The sequence below is a fragment of the Hibiscus syriacus genome, unplaced genomic scaffold (assembly GCF_006381635.1).
Source record: "Hibiscus syriacus cultivar Baekdansim isolate YM2019G1 unplaced genomic scaffold, ASM638163v2 tig00113725_pilon, whole genome shotgun sequence".
NCBI lineage: Eukaryota > Viridiplantae > Streptophyta > Magnoliopsida > Malvales > Malvaceae > Hibiscus > Hibiscus syriacus.
Genome location: NW_024063471.1, coordinates 2,995,762 through 3,001,761, shown reverse-complemented (window position 1 = coordinate 3,001,761; position 6,000 = coordinate 2,995,762).

Here is a 6,000-nt window from a genome sequence, read left to right as displayed (position 1 = left end):
GGATTTATCTGCCAAATAACTTAACGAAAACTAATGAACTCTGATCCATTGCCGATGCCAGTAGTAGTAATTTTGTGTAATTACGGTGTGAATTTGTCAATGAGATTCAGGAACTCCGAAACTTAGATTCTTACAAGTTTCAGCAATTTTAAAAAACAATTTTGAACTAACAGATAGAAATTTGAATAAATCGGTATGATTTAATGTTTTGCATTTAAGATCTAGCCTTGTTAATCTGTAGGGTAAAGATCGATATCCTTATCCTGTTGGATATCAAGCTGTTAGGGCTCACAATGGAAGCACTTGTAAGACAGAAATTCATGAAGGTACTAAAGGTCCTTTCTTTGTGGTGAGTAAGCAGACATAATGGTTTTACCTAGCACTTGTATCTTGTTTTCCATTCACTTTTTTTGAGTTAATTAAGTACAACTGTGCCTTTATTTGCATGTAGATCTCTTGTGCTGGACAATCGTGTTCTGGAAAAACTCCAGACATTGCATGGGAGAAATTTCAGAAGATGGGTTGCTCACATTTGAAGATATGGCATGGAAAGAGATTCTCATGCAAGATCGATGGTGTGGGGGTGCAGCTTGGTGCTTAGCACTCTGAACTGCAATTTCTTTTCTTTTTTGGTTAGTGACATTGCTATTAATTAGTTTAATATGTACCATTGTGATTTTGCTGCTACTGTCTATATGTTTTTATTTTGTTACCATATCTTGTATCCGGGGATCTTTTTCCACCAATATGACAATTCATCTCTCTCTTTTCTTGTTTCCTAATTGATTACCACAATTTTAAAACTCTCTTCACGTAGGTCTCTAGAGGGATGATTTGTTATAGAAGAGGCTATCCAAAATAGAACATGATGATCTAGGGATGTTCTGGAGACAACTAAATTTAGCCATAGTGATAAGAATGTGTAAGCACGTGAAAATCCATGAAGTTACTTTCTTTTTCCTTCATATTTACGGATTTACTTTAAATATCAAGCTCTGACACACAGAGATGGATAGTAATTAACTTGATGAAGTTCAAGTTCTGACATCAGTTTGAATTCAAGTTCTGACATCAGTTTGAAGCAGTATAATGTGGAGCAGTTGAGTTGATCTTTTCTCTTTGATAGTTTTTTCGCTGGGTGGCTCAGGTTGTTGTATTCTTTGCAACCTATGTAGTAAAGGTGCTCGATATAATTAGGTTACGGATGTTGGTGCCTATTATATACATAAATACCTTAAATTTATTTAAAAAACCTTTTGCTCGGCTTATTTTTTTTTTGTGGTCTTCTTTGGACCACTTGATGATGCTTTGTTTTGACTTGCTCAATGTGAAAAAACTTATATCCTAATTTTTGGTATGTAAAGAAAAACATAGATAATTTCACTGAGTTTTTCTTTGCATTGTAACATGCAGTATTTTGGTTTCAAAAATCCATTTGTTCAAAGGTTGCTGAGGGAATTGGTGGCAAATGTCAATGGAACAGCAGAAAGGAGTTTGTTATCTTCCAGTTCCTGCAATGACGCTTCTAAAATGGGAAACGACAATGGGAGCTCAACTATATGTGCTGCTCCTGAATTACTACCATCTTTGGCCAGGACACATTAGAAAAAAAAGAGAAGTACAAGGTGTGAAATAATGCAAAGCAAGTTGGCTGACAGGCCTGGGCTTAAACGACCCCGATCTAAGGACCTGATATATGGAGCTGAGGGTTCAAATTTAGTAAAAAGGAATCAAGTGAAAGATGAGCAAGAGTTTCAGTAACTCATTTTGTTTCAAAAGAAGAAAATGACAAAATTATAGAAGCATCAGGAGTGCACTCAAAATCAGTGGGGAAAGATGTGAAAAACTCTCCAGCCAAAGATGGTTTTCCATTGAAATCTCTTGATTTCTCGGGTCATATTGGTGAGAATGAAGCCCAGAGCAAGTTTATCAGCTCCCAAAATGCAAAATCGACTACAGTAGCTAACATTGCATATGAAAAGGTAAGCCGGATGTTATGCTTTTTTTGTCATTTGGTTCTTCCTTTGTAGAAGAACATCTTGTTGAAAACATGTTCCACTGTCTTCTTGCTAAATTTTGGTACTTATTGCTTAAATTAGTCTTACCATCTGAACCTAGCTTATAATAGATATTTCCTCAGAATTATCATCCTTTTCCAATTAGGGGGAAAATCAATTATGTGAAATCGTGGTCTTTAATTTGTAACTGCAGTATTTGTTCTGCAGTTACAAATAACATTACTTGCTATAATATGAAACATTCTTAACTTCATACAGTTATGTAGGCCACAAGATATTGTACTGAAAGGATTCAGTTTCCCAGTAAAAACAGATGACAAGCATGGAGATTCATCAGTTCCAAATGATTCCATGGGCATAAATGACGTCAGTCTTTGTGCACCGGATACTTTGGATTTTGAATGTAGTTCTTATCTGCAGTATTTAACTACATTGTTACCCATGTTTTCTTTTCCATTGTTCATAATTTATCATTCTGAACATTCACCTTATTAGTAATTAGCCACGACGTTTATGCAGATGACAGGACAAGTGTTGCTTCGGGTGCAAGGGACACAACTAACGGTATTAAAGAAGAATTAACTGCTGTTGATGTAGTAATTTCTGATGGCTTCGTGGCTGAGTCTCATCAAGAAGAAGAAATAGGCACATCTAATTGAAATACAGGTTCTGAAAAAAGTGATTTTGATTCAGTCGGTCAGTAAATGACTAAGTTGATGATGACAGTTTTACTTCCTCAAGCTGTTCCATTACTTAAGAGGTCTTTTTTTTTATAAGAATTTCAGGCCTTATTAAAAACCCCCTTCTTGATTAATGGAGCTAGTAGGGTAGCTCCTTAATCAGCGGAAGGAGGAAAAAAGTGCCTTATGATTTTATTAAACATAAGAAATTACATAAGATACAGCCTGGTAAACACCCTTAACAGAAACAGATAAACAGGGAACAACCCTAAACCACCCATAAACTACAACAGCAGTTCAACCAATCTGTCCTATTAACCTATTTAACAACACCTTCTAATACAATAAAAACCAACATTTACAACCAAAAATTAAAATAAACGTCTCTGAATACAGTTGTTCGAGCAATTAAGAATCAATTGAAGGAACAAGTTCTAGTGAAATAACGCAATCTTCGGGGACCCAAGAGTTAGGTTTGAAGGAATGATCAACTTCGTGCACCATGATTTTGAACAAATTATCGCCGACCTTCAACTCCATCAACTCATCAATTCTCCCTTGAACCTTTGTGAGTATTTGAATTTTATCCCGATCAAAAGACAATGGAAACTCACCACTGTTGTCGATTGCTACTAATTTACCCCACTTAGATGCAATGTTTTTTAAAGTATTCCAATTCCAAGCGTGAAAAGGAATACCTTCGCAAACTAACCAGACGCGACGGCACTCCACCACTAGGCTCTCTGACGAAGTTTCTACTTTGGAAAACCATTCTGCAAGAGTCTTCAGTTTCTCATCCTTCACTATTCTCAACGAATCGGAGTCTTCAAAAACCATTAGAACCGCATTTCCAGCAGCTCTCATAAGCGTGAAGCCAGCTAGTCCTTTGGCTTGTATTTGGTTAGCAAGATTACCAATTTTTATAAAGTTCTTGCACTACCCCACAAGACAGTTACTCAACACGTGAAGTTTATCTTCATCCACAACACCCTCAACTTCACAGAGTTTATTCCTCGGAATATCTTCCATCCCAACCTTACGTTGAACAACTGTCGATGACTTTCGCCAATAAAACTGTCGGGGTTTATGTTTAGCCAAAGAGACTCTAATTTTGCTGCCGTAAATATGATTACCATTCATCTTATAAATCACTTTCCTTGCTTCTTCAATTGTAGCATAGAAAATAAACCTGAAATGAACCCCATTCGAGTTCCTTTTATTAGGAATGAAGGCATCAATAACTTGACCGTGTGTGCCAAATATAGATCCAAGTCTCTTCCAATGGATCTTCTCTGGAAGGTTTTCGATGAAAATCGTGTAACAATCATTTTTGAACCCATTACCGATTTTTGGATGGCCTTCCTTTCACCCATTATGAAACCCTTTTCTTCTCCTTCTCGCCACTTCGGAAAACTTTTCATTGGAATACCCTTTCGAAGTGATCTCCTTGGTTCCATCATGAACAACATCAGCAACAGAAAGAGCTGGTGTTGGCTGTACTAATGTTGCTTTAACGGAGCACTTCTTCAAAGGAATGGTTGATATTGGACTTTCACCTGACCTCGCTGAATATGTTCCCATATTTTGCTGGTTTTGGGGCGTCGGAGAGTGTTTGTAAGTAGTACCGTCGGGCTCAACTGTCCAACCAGCCTCACGGGCTAAGACGGCCAGAACATCATTCATAGCAGCATGCGAAGGAAGAGGGAAGTTACCATATTGTCTCAATCCGGCCAGCATACGTCTGGTGAAAACTCGCCTGTGCCATTTTCGAGTCTTTGTCCTCTCCTTTTCTTTCTCCAATTCACGTTTGCCCTTGTCGGAGAAAGATGAAGTGGTTGCACCGGCATAACCAGAGGTCTTGAAAAACCTACCTCGTACATCTGCATTCTCCTTCAATTCTAATTCCTTTTCCCGCCTATTCAAATCTGTTGTTATTGCTTTAAGTTCCTTCACTCTCGCTTCTAAATCCTTGGCAGAATCAAGAAGAAAATCCATAGTTGCACCACGGCTATATGGTTCAAGAGGGAGTTGTGAATTCCTTGATGATGAAGGAGGAACAGCAGAGGGCCTCACAAAGGAAGCAACCATCGCTTATGTTGAATTGAACCCTCTAAGTCGGCTGGGCTGAGAGTACGGGGGTTGGGCTTCCATGGTTGGTGAGTTCTAAACTTTCACTGCAAAAGCAACGATTCTAGACAATAGATACTCGGGTTTTGGTCGCGAACAAACGCTGAGTTCAGAGGTGAGGCAGAGTCAAAACTGGACGGCTGGAGGTGGCTTAAAACTGTTGTGGTCGGTGTGTAGATCTACGGCGAAAGACAGTCTTTTTCGCAAAACTAAGGCCAGATCTGAACTCACCTTGAGCAGACGACCATTCCAGGAAAAAACGGCGTCACTCGGAGGTTTGATAATGGCGGCGGACGGTGGGCAATGAATGGAGGAGAGAAAAAACTTTTTCTAAAAACACCTGGGCTCTAGAGAAATTTGAAATCGCCTGGGTTAGAGAGAAGCTGGAGCTTCTCTCACTAACACTTGATAAATTTCCACTATCACATTATCTACTTAAGAGGTCTTCAAAGAAGGAAAAAAAAACATTTAGCCCATGCAAAGTATTGCTTCATGTGGTGAATTCTCAAGAGGACACCATTGAAACTAATTTGGCCCTTCCATCTTTCGGTACTGTCAAATCTTAGAAATTTTGAAGTTTTATCTGAACATGTTCATCTAGGACCCTAGTTTCATGTTAATCTTTTTCTTGCTGCTAGCTCCTAAGTTTTTCTACTAAAACTGCAGCCATCAGTCCAACTGAGGATGCAAGTACAGAACATGATACGCAAACGCATATCCAAGGTTTAAATCATGCTTTAGTTGTGTGAAATCTTGAACACTTGAACTCTGTTGTTCTTGACAGTTTTGAGGATGGTCGGGGATCATGTAACTAGTCAAGCTATATTGTTTTCAAAACATATGGAGGTTGATCGAACTAGTTTCAATAAAGATGCATTTCATTCCAACATTCAGGAACAGCTTAGAATCAATCCGAAGCAGGAAACATCAGTTTATTGTGGTGAGCTCGGTGGGAACCAATATAGCATCTGCCACAAGGAAGTAAACACGACTTTAAATAAAGAGCATCTGAAGAGTGATGTGACCAAATCTGAGTCTGTTTTAGGGTGTGTGTCTCCAATCATTAAAGCTCTCTTTGAAGATATTCAGGGTGTTTCTGTGAATTTGGATGATAACTCTGCAGCGCATCTGAAGAGTGATGTGACCAAATCTGAGTCTGTTTTAGGGTGTGTCTC